Source organism: Hyperoodon ampullatus (genome assembly GCF_949752795.1).
Source record: "Hyperoodon ampullatus genome assembly, chromosome: 3".
In the NCBI taxonomy this organism is placed as follows: Eukaryota; Metazoa; Chordata; class Mammalia; order Artiodactyla; family Ziphiidae; genus Hyperoodon; species Hyperoodon ampullatus.
In genome coordinates this window covers 54,677,678-54,695,648 of record NC_136916.1, presented here as the reverse complement: position 1 = coordinate 54,695,648, position 17,971 = coordinate 54,677,678, and the positions used below count along the sequence as shown (strand labels likewise).

The 17,971-nt window shown below is 37.9% G+C and overlaps 1 protein-coding gene across 1 annotated transcript in view; it reads right to left on the bottom strand.

Moving 5' to 3' along the window:
* ZNF609 (zinc finger protein 609) overlaps window positions 1-17,971 on the bottom strand; it is a gene marked incomplete at both ends in the record, with an annotated part of 202,179 nt that overhangs the window by 122,044 nt on the left and 62,164 nt on the right. The gene's annotated exons all lie outside the window — the stretch shown is intronic.

Below are 17,971 nucleotides of genomic sequence, written 5' to 3'. Positions count from 1 at the left end.
AGCAATTATACTCCAATAAAAAATAAATAAAGAGAATGGGAAAAGAAAAAGGAAGCAAGGAAGGAAGGGAGGAAGGGAAGAAGGGAAGAGGGAAAGAAAATAAAGAATTGGCAACTCAGTTCATATGTAATGTGAATAATCAACCTGGTAAGAGAATTTGAGAAAAAGATTTCTGAAAGAAGTAAATAAAAGTTGACCCTTAACAGGAGAAAAAAAAAATGTTGATGGAATAGAACAAGATTTCTGAGCAAGGTCCCTGGGAACTGTTTTCCTGGTATCTGTTGCTTTGAGACATAAATTCACCATGAGCCATCTCAAATGCATTTTACAGAAATCTGTAAATGATAAAGACAAGTTGAGAAAAGGATATAATGGGAGGTAGTGTAGTTTAAATCGTAGAATATAAAGTCAAGCTACCTGGATTTTAATCCTGATTCCACAAATCTCCAACTAGGGCAAGTTTCTTCAACTTCCTAAGATTCATGAATAAAATAAGAATAAGAAATAGTGCCTACCTCATAGAGATATTGCGAGATGGGTTCTAATCATTCAGTGCCTGGCATATAATACAAGACCATAAATTAAGGCTTAAAAAAACTACACCAGGAAGAAAGAGAAAAGTCAAGAACATTCTGTATGCATTTAACACACTTGCTTTTTAGATTGTAAAAGACAACAAAGAAAGTTAACTAGCTGACCAATGCTGCCTCCTTCTTGACTCTTAGTGATACACAAGGAAAGACTGACTTGTCAACACATTCCATTTCTCTAGCATTACCCAAAGGCTAAACAACAAATTCCTGTTCAGAGGGAGAAGTATTAAGATTAGTACAATTACTCTTGATGCCTTTTCGCAAGGAGGCTCACGGTGAGTGCAAGAAGGAACCCTAAAACCCCAGTCTGGGGAGGGGGCTACTGAAATGACAGAGCCAACAAACTCTGTTACACATTCAGCACAAACTCCCAAGCTGCTTAGATTGTCTAAACTTTCAGCATAAGAAAAGATGCTCCTTGGGGAACGGACACGTGAGGATTGATAGGAGATTATCCCGAGGAGCTTTTCACAAGTTATCTCAAATGTGAGGTAGGATTACTTTCACCACTTTACTTATTCATTTATTCTACAAATATTTATTACGCATCCTCCTTATCTCAGGTATTTTCCTATAGTTACTGGGACTACAGAAAACAAAAAAGATGAGGTCGCAGCTCTCATGGTGTCCTTACATTACAGAAGAGGGAGAGAGTCCATAACAAACAAAACAAGAAAATTTCAAGAAGGGTAAGTGCCAAATGAAAATTAAACATGATTATACGATATGGACTATCTGGGAGGTTACTTTAGATCAGGTGATCAGGGGAAGCCTCACTAAGCAGATGACATTTCAACTGAAACCCAGGACTTTCCTGGTGGCGCAGTGGTTAAGAATCTGCCTGCCAACGCAGGGGACATGGGTTTGAGCCATGGTACGGGAAGATCCCACATGCCGTGGAGCAACTAAGCCCGTGCACCACAACTACTGAGCCTGCGCTCTAGAGCCTGTGAGCCACAACTACTGAGCCCACGTGCCACAACTACTGAAGCCCGCGTGCCTAGAGCCCGTGCTCTGCAACAAGAGAAGCCACCGCAATGAGAAGCCTGCACACCGCAACGAAGAGTAGCCCCCGCTTGCTGCAACTAGAGAAAGCCCGCAAGCAGCAACGAAGACCCAACACAGCCATAAATAAATAAATAAATAAATAAATAAATAAAAAAGATTTAAAAACAAACAAACAAAAAATAAATTGAAACCTAAATGACTACTGGGGCCAAACTGTGTTACAGGCTGTGGGGTGGGTGTGGGGGAGCAAGTAAAAAGGTCCTAGAGCAGGAATGAGCTTCATGTGTTTGAGGAACCGAAAGAAGGCCAGTGTGGCTGGAGCATAGAGAGAGGTGGTACAAGTAGTAGAGTTATCCTCTGAAAGAAAAGCTAGGTCATATTAAAGTCTCATTGATGTTCAGGACTTAACTACTAAGTTACACAACTTGTTCCCCAGTAAAGCTAGAGCTGAACTCCACAGAAGTATGACCCTCAAGTCCAATATCTTTCTAGGACATCACAGTTAACATATCTTATTCTTAGCTCAGTGCTTTAAATACTGTAGACATTTAGTAAATGTTTATTGAAAGAAAAAGAAAAAGCCTAAAGACCTTCACATACCACTCTTCTTTTCTTTACTGGTTAGAAAAATGTTAACTGTCCATCCAAACACTTCTGAACAGTCTCACTGAAAATTAGTAGGATCTACATAGTTGTGATTCTCAATCTTGGCCATGCACTGGAAATTACCTGGGAAACTAACAAATACTGATGCCTGAGTCCCCTAGCCCCAGAAATTAGGACATACGTGGTCTGGGATGAAGGGGGATTCGAATTTTTAAAAGCTACCCAAGTTATTCTAATGTGCATCCCAAGTCGAGAACCACTGCCCCAGACATTCTCAAATTTAAAACCATATGAACATGCAAACAATTTCATCAGTTGCTGCTGGGCATCAGGTCCATGGCAAAGTCATAAGGAAAAATACGGCCCTGGGGCGAGTAGGGTTATTTGAGCAAGGAGAAATATACTTAAGTAAGGGGTTAAATAAAATATCTTGCTACACATGGATAACAGATGATATTAAGGAATTATTGTGTAGTATAATAATGGTATTTTGGTCACATAAGCAAATGCCCTCATTTTTTGGAAATGCGTGTTGAAGTATTTAGGAGAGAAACATTATAATGTCTCAAACTTATAAACTGTTCAGCAAAACAAATACATGAAATACATATACATAGACAAAGCGAATATGACAAACCTTGAACAATTATTGAATCCAGGTGGTAGGTGATCACTTTACTCCTCTGAACTCTTCTGTATATTTAAAACTGTTCATAATAAAAGGCTGGGGGAGGGAAAATCTTCTGCCACAATATTATTATGTTTGAAAAGCTATCTTGGTAATTTTTTTAGATAGAATGCCAGTTTGCACTATCTCAATTGAAAGTATAAAATAAAAACCTGCTTTTAAAATATTTAGTCTGTTTATAAATATTTCCTCTCAATTCTACTGAGCCAGATCCTTTTTAGCCCATTATTTCCTTTTAACTGCATAACAGGGGAAACTTACACACTCTTCAGGGTTTATGATGTTTACTCTTTCTGGGAATCAAGATTTCCCAAAGCTTACCACTGAAGACCTCTGTGCTATCAGCAGCTTCAGGCTGCCTGCCGTGAAATAGTCCTCACCTCTGAATGACTCTCAGTGATACCATCCATGACCTGGAAGAGGATGGTGGCCTCCAGCAGAACCGAATCACATACTACAAGGCTGTAATAGTCTCTTTCTACTAGCTCTCAAAAGCAGCTCAGAACTGGTAAACTGTAACTTGGGTCACCCAAGGTAAAACAGGAAAGTAGGCCACACTGTCTCTACCACTTCCCTCACTGACAGCTTAGGACCCTCCAATTCTAAACCTTTCCCCATCTCTTCTGTACCTGTTCCTTTACTCAGGTTTAATTTTAAACTGTGAGTCAACTAAATAAATTAATCCTAATTAAATATGTCTCGCTAACTGGCCTTTTAAGAAATGGCTAGAGCTTTTGGCTCTTAGAGTCTCTGCAAATCATATCATGGCCACCTATCCTGATATCTATTACATATACACATAATCTCAAATATCCACCTATGCAGTCTTGTTTGAAGTTCCTATAAAACCAACTCCACTTTTCAGACAATTCTAACGTCAGCCATTGACTGGTCATGCTTACTTCTCTCTCCATGACTACCCCAGGAGACTCATTTAAAATACAACAACAGGGGCTTCCCTGGTGGCGTAGTGGTTAAGAATCTGCCTGCCAATGTAGGGGACACGGGTTCAAGCCCTGGCCCAGGAAGATCCTACATGCCGCAGAGCAACTAAGCCCGTGCGCCACAACTACTGAGCCTGCGCTCTAGAGTCTGTGAGCCACAACTACTGAAGCCTGTGCACGCCTAGAGCCCGTGCTCCGCAACAAGAGAAGCCACCGCAATGAGAAGTTCGCACACTGCAATGAAGAGGAGCCCCTGCTCCCTGCAACTAGAGAAAAGCCCATGCGCAGCAACGAAGACTCAACGCAGCCAAAAGTAGATAAATAAATAAATAAATTTATTTAAAAAATACAATAGAAAGGTACTTAAATGAATATATAGGTCAGTTTCAAGTGGATACTTACTGCCCTCCTTACTTTAACCAAAATTTGTGGTGAATTTTAAGGCACACAAAAAAGAAACATCTTAATATTAAGGATACTTATTCTAGTATCCTTCCTAACTTGGTTCTCTTAAGAGATGATCAGAATCACCACAGTGATAACTTCAAATGCCTTTTTGCCAAATCTTAATTTCCTGGTTTTCCTTCTTGCATTCAGTGCTGCTAAAATTGAAGACATTAAATTCATTTACTTAAATGCTTATGTAACTTACTGGGCATTCTTAGTAGCCTAAGCAGACATTAATGGTAAATATGGCACAGTCTTATAAATTATCAACAAAGAACTTACTTTATCGTACTAAAGAAACAAGGACTTAAAAAAGCAAGGACTATTAGTGGATAAAAGGATATGTTTAGGTAGCAATACGCGTAGCAACGGATCAGTGACAATGCTGTCATTCACTGTAATCTAAGTGGGTTGAAGGGAAGTAGCCGAGTTTGACATGCTCTTATATACAGCCAGTTTAATTAAACTTAGATCACAGATTGAAGCCATACTGAAATGGGTACTCTTCTTTTCACTTGCTCTACAACAAAACATACCTCTGGTATGACAAAATACCATGGAGAATAAATTCTAACTACGGGATGGATATCATTATGCCTGAAAACAAATCAAAATGCATTTTATTTCAAGTTCTGTAAAAGTAAAAATAAACCTTCACTGTTTGCTCTCAACTTCTAAATGTTAACCTCTCCCTTATACCACGCCCCCTAAGACCAGAGAAGCTACAACACTCAGTATGCTTACATCTCCTCTCATGTGGTTATCTTGCACTATACTGGGTTTCATAACAAGCAACTTCCCTGATCGCAACAGCTCTCTCTTCTCTGAGCCACCGGGGCGATTATTGTGGCTATCACTCATCTGGCTCATCTATTGTTTGGTATATACTTAGTTATCGTCTTAATCCTTTTTATAAGTATAGGTCTCCCCCCGCCCCGCCAATTACACTTCAGACTACTTACTTGGCATAGTAACTACTCTCTCCCTCCTTACAGGCATGCACGCATGCGCGCGTGCACATACTTGGAAGCACACACAAAGCTACTGCTAATATTAAGATTAAATTTTTGCTGGCTTCTGCTTCTGAACCATAAACTCAGGTTATTGTTTAATTATAACAATTATGATATTATTGCAAATAAAGCCTACTTCCTATCTGTCTAGCACCATTAGTTAAATCTAAGAAATTTAATAGAATTCAATAGAGTTATCTCAACCAGGAACTCTAAGAACGTGTGTGGCTGTGATACAGACGGATTATTAGTAACATATGAACCCAGGGTGGATGTTGTATTAGTGCCTCCCTCAAATAAAACGATATAGGCAGCCAAGCATTGTGGCAAGATGACCAGCTTTAAACTTACACAAAGACCTAGGTGATAAATCAACTTCTGCTCCTTTCTAGTTGTGTGACCTTGGGGAAGTAAATGTTTCTAAGCCAAAGTGCCTTCAAATGTAAAACGAGAATAGTAACCTCCTACTTGTCAAGGCTGTTGTGAGATTATCAAGATAAATTATTGCCTAGCACGGTCTACTTTGAAGGCACTCAAAAATAAATGATAGCCATTATTACTAATTACAATGACTTTCAGTGAACAGACTTTTAACATTTATTTGGCAACCAACATTCATCAATATCCTTGGTATTATGCCAAACTGATAGGCTTGTACTTAAAAGAATGAAAAGTGGACCTTGGAGAATGAAAAGATTGAAGTGAAATTATTAGGTTTTATACCAGGATCTGGGATTTATTCTCAGGAGTTTGCAAGAAGTTTGGTGATCTGTAAAATTCAAAAGGATAATTCAGATGCCAGATGCTACATTATTAAACATAATATCAAACTTTTCACAGGCAGCAGTAGGTGCATCCTTATCTCACTTAAATTTGAGCACGAACTCCAGTTCTTAAGGTAGGTTAACAAATGGCACGCATTAAGCCACTCTGAAAAATACTAACTGAATGACTTTCATCCTCATAATACCCCAGCACAACACTGTTTAGTTCCTAGTCCTCAGAGGAGAGGAAACATAATGTTAACAGTTGATCTGTTGCCTAGCATTGGTTTTTGGCCATAAGACCTTAGTTGGTACAAGTTTCTCTCTAGAGATCAGCTCTGAAAGACATGAAAACTATTACAAGAAAATCCGTTTTGCATTATAAAAAGGAAGTTAGAATACACAAACCTTAAGTCTTAAGAATCAAATCTCAATAAATAGTATTATTATTTTTTTGAAATTAAGATCTATTCCATTTTGGTTTGTTATGTTAAGACTGATATAGTATAAAGGTTGGGCAATGGGACTCCAGCAATCAGTGAAGGGCAGACAAGGACCAATTCCCACAAAGATTACTCTAGAATAGAAAGACTGACAAACAAGAAAATAAAGTGGTAAGCATTATTACAAAAATAAAAGAAGGTAACGGGTTACATTAAGAATAACTGGGGAAGGAAGTGGTTCTGGAAGAACTGATGGCTGAATGGTCAGTAAATCAGCTATTAGGGAGGAGCAACCGGGTTGAGAGACCAGCAGGAGCAAAAACTGAGGCAAGACCAGAAGCAAATCTTGTGTGACTGGTATATGAATGGGCAACAGTGATTAAGATCACATAAATAGGCAGTCATAGTCAGATATGCGGGACTTTTTGGCTTTGGTAAAATAATTTGGATTTTACCCTAATTTGATGAGTCAGAGGATTTCTAAGCAGAGAAATTAGGGACATTGAGACTGACTGAAATCTAAAGATGCTGTTTTCCCATTAAAGTTCACAGGTTCATATAAAGCCTTTCAATGTTCATGAGAAATGTATGGAGGAAGTTTAGCACTTAGATTAAGATACAAATTCTATGGATTTCAGCCATTTTTGACCTGTTTCTATTCCTTGCTTCCCTAATCCAGTCAGTTAAGCCTTGCCAATATCTCCTTCAAAATCATCATTTATTTATTCCTTTTGCCAAGCATCACACTTTAAAGTCTTTCCATCTCTGTTCTTTTCCCCCTTTTCCCAATCATGTGCTCATGTGCATGAATGCACAGAAAACGTACGAGGTAATTTTATAGGGAGGTCCCTCAGTTTTCTTTGTTAGAATCTAAATGAGTATGAAAGAGTATTTCATTTCCAGGAAGAGGAAATAAGGGATTCACCGGGTAAGAGAGGAATATGAACAAGGAATGTATAAACTCTATCTAGATGAAACAGCACCTGATGGGTTGTAGAAAGCCAAAAGATCCTTTGTTGATAAAGATGAAACAAAAAACTAGGGATACACCAGGAAGAGCAAATGAAATTGAAAGTATGTGGTTACCCTAGATCCAGGACAGATGTATAGCAATCCATCTGGTGTAAGATATGGCTACACAAGCTCCTATTTTCCTCTACTCTGTTTATCAAACCTTATTCTCCTTAAAGACATGGTAAAAAGACTGTGTCCTTAGAGAGGCTTTCTGTGACCCTACCAAGCCAGAATTAATTTTTTCTCCTTTACAGTCTCATATTTGAAGTTCTATTTAACTCAAAATTATTCTGTCTTATGCTACACTACTATTCTTATGGATACTATTATCCATCTTGCTTATACCTCAAAGGGGGTGAACAGGAGAGAAAGGAGGAATACTAAATGAGATATCTGTAAATTGGGAAAGATTAAACAAATTAATTTATTCAGTTAATATTTATTGAGCAGCTACTATGTGCCAGAAGTAAAATCTGAGATCAGAAAAATGAATATGAGCCAGACAATAACAGTAATAATTATATAGTGATTTTTAAGTGCCAAGTGCTGTATATATTCCATATATTTACCCATTGATTCTCTCAACTACCTCATGAAGCAGCAGTTTATATCCTTGGAAGTGGTGGGGAATGTTAGCAGTTATTAATATAATTAATTCATTATATGTCCATCTTTCCTATCAGATTCTGAAATTCTCTAGGAGACCATGTCATTTTTTAATTCCCCCAAACAATGACCACTACAGCAGATGATAAATAAATGTCAGAACTGGGAATACTTCACACAAAAGCTTTTCTAGTGCTCAGCCGCAGGGCCCCTTCTAAGGGGTCCTCACCTGGCTACCAGTGGCCAGTTTCCCTCTTACATCAGACCCCAGAGCCTCAGTGGTTGTTGTCACTCAGCCACTTTAATCTGTGAGGTTTCCTCCACCCCATCCCTGGCTGACTAACCAAGAAAGTCAGGTCAGCTTTTGGCTCTCCACTTTTTATCTCCAGGAATCGAATCTCCCCGTCATCACTTTTTTATTCCATCTTTAAGCTGAGGTATCGTTTCTTTCCAAACAGACACTGCAATTAAGGCAGAGTAACAAGCACCTCCACAGTCTAAAATGAAAAATGTATATCTCTGAGGCTCCACATTAAATAGTTCACGAGGTTAGGGCCCAGCCTGGGAATTATCCTTTCTGGGCATTTCTTCATATTCCAGCCAAGGCTAAAGGGGTGAATTTAACTGCAAATGCATGAATTCCTACAGATACTAAAAAGGTCACTTAGTATAACAGCTCAATTTCAAACTGGGGGATGGAAATGGGTAAAATTGAAAAACCTTTACTTCTTGGGTCAAGGTCCAAATGAAAGATTTTCTGACTAAAAGAAAATGGGGTGGAAAGAAAGAAAGAGAGAAAAAGAGAGAGGGGGGAGGGGGGAGGGAGGGAGAGAGAGAGAGGAAGGAATGAAGGAAGGAAGGAAGGAAGGAAGGAAGGAAGGAATGTTTTAGACTTTCAAAGCTATACAAATGAATCTATAAAACTCTTTGAAATAAACCTCAATAGTTTAGTTTAAATACCAAAATTTCCCCACACTGTAATCAGTTTTAATTTTCTATTTGAACTGTATGTGTGTGCTAGACAACAAATTTTTATTGAGCAGTTACTATGTGCCAGTCAAGGAGGATATGATGATGTGATGGTAGCAGAAAAAGAATGTGTGGCAGTCAAACAGCTAGACAATGATGATATAACATGGCGAGGGAAATACAGGAATCTAAGGGAACACAAAGGAGTATCTAACCCAGTTTTAGGGTCAGGAAAGACTTCCCAGAAGTAAAATCTAAGCTGAGATCAGAAAAAGGAATACGAGCCAGACAACAATAACAGTAATAATTATACAGTGCTTTTTAAGCGCCAAGTACTATATATATTCCATATATTTACCCATTGGTTCTCTCAACTACCTCATGAAGTAGGAACTATTTTTATTATCTACTTTGTACAGATGAAGAAACTGAGGCTTTGAGAGATTAAGTAATTTGCCAAGGTCACACTGCTAAGTAGGGGCAGAAACCAGGATTAGAACCAATGTACCCTAGAGGCTCTATCTCTACATCAAGATAGGAGGTGATGGGGAGAGTTGGAAAGAGATGTTAAGGAAAGGGAAAATGAAAGTGTGACAGACAGGGGAATGTATGCGTTAAAACTTGGAGAGGAGAAAAGATACAGCAAGAATTGAAGGAACCTCAGTATGGTGGGCTGTTGGGAAAGGTTAAGAATGGAAATGTAAGAGAAACCAGATTAAGCTGGGGTTCCTTACACCTTGGATTAAGGCAGTCAGTATCAAACCCAAGAATCATTAGTGTGTATACTACAGCAATGAGCTTATTAAGTTATTTCTTGGTGTCTCTTCCTTTGGGACAATCTTCCTTAGACCACCGTCAGAATTCAGCTTCCTGAAACATCATTTTCATGATATCACTACCCTGCTCAAAATGTCTTTAGTAGCACTCCATTGACTATAGGATTCATTCCAAGTTATTGAGCCTTTGTAAAACAGCCTCCACCACTCTTCTAAACTTTGTTTTCTACCAATCTCAATCACAAATTTCAGCCCCAGATATAATCATTTTTTTGCTCTTGGAACAAACACTCTTTGCTGAATAAAAATTTGGAAGAAATATTTCAATTTCACACTTTGTATCATACTTAAACCTACAAACAATATATTTATCACACTTGCACAGTTTCATAATTTTGAACGGGTGCACAGAGGAAGGAAAAGAATTTGTGCAACAGTACCTTAATATTTCTCAATGCTCCTTCAAATCATTACATGCATAAAAAAATCTTTTACCTCCAGCTAATGGAAAGTATGTAAAAAACTACATTTCAGGTTTGTTCAGTGGCAGATATTTTAGCATTCAGAGTAGCATCTGACATACAGAACACCATAATTTTAAGTGAATAAATTTGGGCTATCCTCAAGAGCCAGCATTTCATTCTTACCAGAAATGTCAGGAAAAAGAATGAAATTTAATACCAAATGAGCCTAGATTTTGGGGTATAATTATCCTGTTTCCTCTTTAAGGTTTTGGATCTTTAATGTTTAAAAGTCCTATTGCATGTCTCATTTATTGTAAGTTATTTAAATCCTTTTGCAAAGCAGGTAGAATATAAATAAAAATTTAAAAATCCTTGGAAGTGGTGAATAACTTTAAATATATACTAAATCTTAGTCATGAAAAAAATCTCAAAAGACCAAGCTAATGTTACAACTGTTAAAACATAATGTATATGATAACAATTGAGTACTTGTGAATATGATATCATGAGGTTTAATCTAGTCAGATTAAACACACTGGTACAATGCCAAAGACTAGCAGTGTTATTAGTGGCTAGGAGAGAAGGACAAAGATTTCTGTGTTAAATTTTTACTTAGGAAACTGATCACTTATTTAACTTGTCCATAAAACAATATCTGATCATCATGAGGGCTAAACAAGTTAATGTATACGAAGCATTTTGAATAATACCTGGCAATTAATAAGTGCTGTGCTTATTACTGACAGCAGATTAGTGGTTGTAACAAAGGGCTCATACAAATAGTTAAAACAAACTGAGATCCACAAAGTCCCAAAGATCAAACAAACAAAAAATAAAAACAGAATTTACAAAAAATATATAGAAATAGGTATCAAACATTTGAAAAATTATTCAACCCTATTATTTTACTTCTAAGAATTTACCCAAGAAAAAAGATGCAAATGAAAATGTATGCATGAAAATGTCCACTGTAGGAGTATTAATATCTAAGAATCTATCTACAAAATAAATGTAGATTAAACTGTCTAGTAAAAGAACCTGAAATTTTATTTATAAGTAAAAAGCTGAAAAAGCTCTAAAAGTTTAACATTAGGGAGTTAAGGAAATTGTTCCGTAATTTATGATATACCTTGACTCTGGAGTATTTAGCAACAACTAAAAATGTTTACAGAAAATTTTAAATGAAATAAAGAAGTTGAAAAAGCAGTAGGAGTTCAGTGGTACAAAGCAAAACGTATATAATAAGAGAAATGTAGGCACTGTTACAAGTGGTTATTGCTACATGTTAGGAAAACAGAGAATCTTTGGGTTCCTCTATGCAAAGAACTGGAAACACAATTAGAATCCCTACTAAATAATTCCTACCAAAGCTATTATTGCAAAGTTGTGTAAAAAAAAAAAAGAAAAAGAAAGATTGTAGCAAAGTCAATTAGGACCTACAACTGTATGGCTGGCAGTATGTAGAAGTGACAGTTTTTACTTGTTTTGCAAATCACATGCAGCACACCTCAAATAAAAACATCTTTTTAAGAAGAACAAGCAGGTAACAAGGATGAGATGACAGTGGAGAGAAAACAAATGCTTAATCCTGAGTTCAGATTTCATCAAAAGCCAGTAGTAAGTAAAGAGATCTTTTCTTGTTTTAGACATGTACTAAACATACTTGGGTTAGCCCCAACAGTCTAGAGCCTCACCAAATAAAGAAAAAAATGACCAAGGTATAAAATGAAATTTTCACAATGACTTTCATCCCCACAAACATTGCTATCCTATGGATTTCATCATCACTCTGAACTGCCTCACCTCTAGGATATTAAATGACAAATGCCCTCTGATCTTAATTCTAATCCCTTCTCTCTAGGCCCCTGGTCCTACAGGTCTCTACAATCGGTTACTGTGAGCCACTGGAGAACTCCAGTACTTCGATTTCTCGGTCATATTCCAGGTTTACCCTGATCCTCACCAACACTTCCCTCGCACTTGGCTTGACTTCAAGACCATTTAAATTAGGATCTTACTATGGTGGATTTCATAAACCACAACTAACTACGAAAAAAAAAATTACGAGACTAATATACGATTGATAACTTTGTATTTAGTCGAAAAAGGATACCAAAATAAACCCCCAAACACCATCACCTACCATCATAATTTCATAAAAGGGCATTTAGATACCAAAAGTAGGAAAGGCAATTTCAAAATAAAGGACAGTGCCTTCCCAGGAAGAAAAGAAAAAAGACAAAAAGAATTAAATTTTTTCAGCTGTAAAATATTTCTAATTTTCAAATTTTTAAAATTTCCTTTATAATATTTTTTTCTGTGTAATCATTTTCTTTACATAAGGATGTCTAGTGCCACCAGAACTGAAGCGTGGATGTCACTTCTGAATTTTCAAAACAGAACAGAAGGCAGTTAAGGGACATCAGTGTCTGCCCTTCAGCAGTACTTGGACTTTTCCCTGAAGGGCTGGGGATAGCAGACTAGGTCTGGAAAAGGCTGCAGGGCCACCTTCCATCACTCAACATGAAGATGACAAAATATATATGGCAAGAGAATTTAAAGACCGCTAAAAAATACACATGGATACTTTTGTTTTAGAATACATCTTTTGGAAGTTCTTCTTAGAAGATATTTTCTGCACTTCAGTATTGATTCTTCCTTTCCCCTCTCCTTTAAGAAATCTGCCCCTATCCACACCAACCTCTTCCAGGGACACTTCTAATAAATGAATGGACTGTGTGGGAGTAGGAGGATACGAGGTATTGAAGATCTAACTCAGAGGAGAACCACTAAAAGATCAGAGTTAAATGTTTGAAAATTTAAAACAAGAGATGGAGAGTGAGTTAGATCAATGGCTTGCAACCTCTCTGACTGTAACATATAGTGAAAATTACATTTTATTTAATCATCTCTCTCAGACTGTTATACATTTCTCTCCCAAATGGTCTCCTTGCTTCTACCCTTGACAACCCTCAGTCTATTCTCAGGACAGGCTAGAGGGATCCCATTAAGAACTAAGTGGTGAGACTTTCACTTCCAATGAATAACAGAGATCAGATTTATCCTCCTGCCAAAAAACAAGGAAAAAAAACAATAAAAATATATGAAACAATTTTCAAGACCCTGGACATCAGGAAATGAAAACAGTGATTCCTGAGAGATTAGAAACAAATGAGGTAAGCTCTCCAAATGCCCCAGCTCTGCCTGAGAGAATTTCTAAGCAGCTGTATAGGAAGGAGGAACCCAATCAAAACCCAGCAGTCATCCAGAGATGACAGAGCTGGAAGTTTGGAGAGGTCAAAGCAGCTCAAGTTTGCAGGGCAGAGTACAACAAAGGAAAGTGCTGCCCCAATTGTGGAGATCTTCAGAAGGTCCCTTCAGGTTGTCAGCTGAGTGCCAGTGAGCACATGTCTGTGAGGCAACTACCCAAGGCTAGGAAGAGAACCACCCAAAAGAATTAGAAGGGAAGAATACCTGTAGCTCACATAGGACAGAGAAGAGTGCCTGTTCCTACCACCAGGGAGGAAAACCTCATAATTCACAGGGCATCAGATAGGATTCGCATTAGGGTTCAGCTTTAGTAGTGGAGAAAATCAGCCCTACTTTAGCACTGCTTTGGTCCTACTAAGGAGGTTTAAAAGGATAAACTATTTCTGAGAAATCTAACCACAACTCAGAATAAAGCTCAAGAATATTTAAAGTAATAAAAAAATATCCAGCACAATGTCTGATATTGAATTCCCAGGCATGCAAAGAAGCAGGAAAATATGACCTATAATGAGAAGAAAAATTAATCTATCAAAATCAACCCAGAAATGACACAGATGATAGAACAGACAGAACATTAAAACAATCATTTTAATATTCCATATATTCAAGAAGCTTGAGAAAAGATTAAAAATGTTAAGTGGAGGGACTTCCCTGGTGGTCCAGTGGTAAAGAAACCACCTTGCAATGCAAGGGAGGCGGGTTCGATTCCTGGTCAGGGAACTAAGATCCCACACGCCGTGGGGCAACTAAGCCTGCGCTCCACAACTACTGAGCTCACGTGCCTCAACTAGAGCCTGCGTGCCACAAACTACAGAGCCCACGTGCTCTGGAACCCATGCGCCACAACTACAGAGCCCACGCGCCCTGGAGCCTGCACACCACAACTAGAGAAAGAAAATTCTCACACCACAACTAGAGAGAAGCCTCTGCACCGCAATGAAGAGCCCGCACGCCCCAACGAAAGATCCCGCATGCCTCAACGAAGATCCCACATGCCGCAACTAAGACCCGAGGCAGACAAAAATAAATAAAAAATAAATCTTAAAAAAAATGTTAAGTGGGGTTTTGTAAATACAACAGATCTATATAAAACTACCAGAGATGAAACTATAATGTCTGAGATGAAACAGACACTGTTGGAGATTAATGGCAGATTAGACAATTCAAAAGATAGGTTGGTGAACTTGAAAACACAGCAACAGAAATGATCCAAAATAAAATACAGTGAAAAAAAGTCTGAATAAAAGAGACAACTTCAAGTAGAATAATAAGCATGTAATTCAGGTCTGCAAAGAGGGGAAGAAAAACATTTGAATAATAGCTGAAAAATTTCCAAAGTTGATGAAAACCATAAGTTCATAGCAACAAGAATCACAACAAACCCCAAGCACAAGAAGCATGAAGAAAATTAAATCAAGGCACATCAAAATCAACCTCACTAGGGCTTCTCTGGTGGCGCAGTGGTTGACAGTCTGCCTGCCGATGCAGGGGACACGGGTTCGTGCCCCGGTCCGGGAGGATCCCACATGCCGCAGAGCGGCTGGGCCCGTGGGCCATGGCCGCTGAGCCTGTGCTCCACAACGGGAGAGGCCACAACAGTGAGAGGCCCACGTACCGCAAAAAAAAAAAAAAAAAAAAAAATCAACCTCATTAAAATTAGTGATAGAAAAAATTTTAAAGCAACCAAACCTAAAATTTTTTAATCACTAGATTTACTTAAATTTTATTTAAAATTTAAAAGCAGACTCACATACAGAAACAAATATGAGTGACCACAGATTTGACAGAAACAATGCAAGCCTTGAAAGACACAAACTACCAAATCTCACTCAAGAAGAAAGATAATCTGAATAGTCCTCCCCCTGTTAAAGAAATATGGTAAATTCTTCTAAATATTAAAGGAAGAAATAATACCAGTTCTGCACAAACTCTTCAATGAAATTCAAGAGGTGGGAATACTTGTGACACATTGTACGAGGCCAGAATTACTCTAGTACCCAAACCAAAGACATTATATGAAAGTTTTAGATCAATATACTAATGATTATGGATGTAAAAATTCTTTAAAAATTAGCAAATCGAATCCAAGAATATATAAAAAGGTTACCACATCATGATGGAGTTTTATCCCAGGGATATATTGTTTGAACGTCTGAGACTCAATCAATGTAATTCACCACTAAAAGAGTAAACAGTAACAGACTAAAAATGTTTTTCAAGTATGTAAGCATAAGGACTTCCCTGGTGGTGCAGTGGATAAGAGTCACCTGCCAACGCAGGGGACATGGGTTCGATCCCTGGTCTGGGAAGATCCCACATGCCACGGAACAACTAAGCCCATGCACCACAAGTACTAAAGCCCACATGCCTAGAGCCCATGCTCCGCGACAAGAGAAGCCACCGCAAGGAGAAGGCCGTGCACCACAGCGAAGAGTAGCCCCTGCTCGCCACAACTAGAGAAAGCCCATGCATAGCAACGATGGCCCAAAGCAGGCAAAAATAAATAAAATTAAATCTTAAAAAAAAAAAAAAGTATGTGATCATCTCAGTAAATGCAGAAAGAGTACCTGGCAAAATCTAACAACTATTCCTGATAAAATGCTCAGCAAACCTGGAATTGAAGGGAACTTTCTCAATCTGACAAAGGGCATCTATGAGGAACCTACAGATAACATCGTTTTTAGTGGTAAAAGCAGAATGCCTTCCCCCTAAGGTCAGGAACGGAAGGATGCCTACTCTCACCACTTCTATTGAGCATTATATTAGAGGTTATAGTTAGTGCAATAAAGGCAAGCAAAAGAAATAAAAGGTATTCAAAATGGAAAGGAGTAAGTAAAACTCTCTTAATTTGAAGAAGACATGTTCATCTAGCTAGAAAATTCTACTGAACTACAAAAAAGCTACTAAGAACTGATATATGAGTTCAGCAAGGTCACAGAAAATAAGATCAATTTACAAAGATAAATTTTATTTCTATTATATATCAATGAACACTCAGAAATTGAATTTCAGAAATATAGTTTACAATAGCATCAAAATATGAAATAAGAATAAAACTGACAAAAAATGTGCAAAATCTATACACTGAAAACAAAAGACTGCTAAGAGAAATCACAGAAGACCTGAAATAAATGAGAGATATACTGTGTTCATGGATCGGAAGACAGTATTGTTACGATGTCAGATGTCCCCTAATTTATCAATAGTTTCAATGTAATCCCAATTAAAACCACAGAAGACTTGTTTTTTTAAAGAAATGAACAAACTGATTCTAAAATGTATAAGAAAATCAAAGGACCTGGAAGAGCCAAAACAACTCTAAAAAAGAACAAAGTTGGAGGATTTATACCACCTGACTTCAAGATTTATTATAAAGTAACAGCAATTAAGACAATGTAATGTTGACATTAAGGTATACAAATTGAATCAAACAGAATCAAGTAATAGAACCACACATGTATGATAAATTATTAATTGATTTTTAACAAAGTGGAAATATAGTTCAGTGGAAAAAAATAGTCTTTTAAACAAATGGTGCTAGAGCACTGGATTCTCAAAAACAAAAAGAAATACTTAAAAAAATTTTTTTAACATCTTTATTGGAGTATAATTGTTTTACAATGGTGTGTTAGTTTCTGCTGTATAACAAAGTGAATCAGCTATACATATACATATATCCCCATATCTCCTCCCTCTTGCGTCTCCCTCCCACCCTCCCTATCCTACCCCTCTAGCTGGTCACAAAGCACCGAACTGATCTCCCTGTGCTATGCGGCTGCTTCCCACTAGCTATCTATTTTACATTTGGTAGCATATGTAAGTCCACGCACTCTCTCACTTTGTCCCAGCTTATTTTTTTTATTTTTTATTTTTATTTTTTTTGCAGTACGCGGGCCTCTCACTACTGTGGCCTCTCCCGCTGCGGAGCACAGGCTCCGGACACGCAGGCCCAGCAGCCATGGCTCACGGGCCCAGCCGCTCCGTGGCATGTGGGATCTTCCCGGACCAGGCCACGAACCCACGTCCCCTGCATCGGCAGGCGGACTCTCAACCACTGCGCCACCAGGGAAGCCCTGTCCCAGCTTAAAAACAAATACTGTGATCCATACCTCGCACCATATACAAAAGTTAACTCACAATGGATGAAAGATCTAAATATAAAACCTGAACTATAAAACTTCTGGAAGAAAAAAATAGGAGAATATTTTTGTAATCTTGGTTTAGGCAAAGATTTTAGATATGACACCAAAAGCATGACCCATTAAAGAAAGTATTGATGAATTGAACTTCACCAAAATTAGGAACTTCTGTTCTCTTATCACTGATCAGAGAATGAACAGATAAACCAGACTGGGAGACAATATTT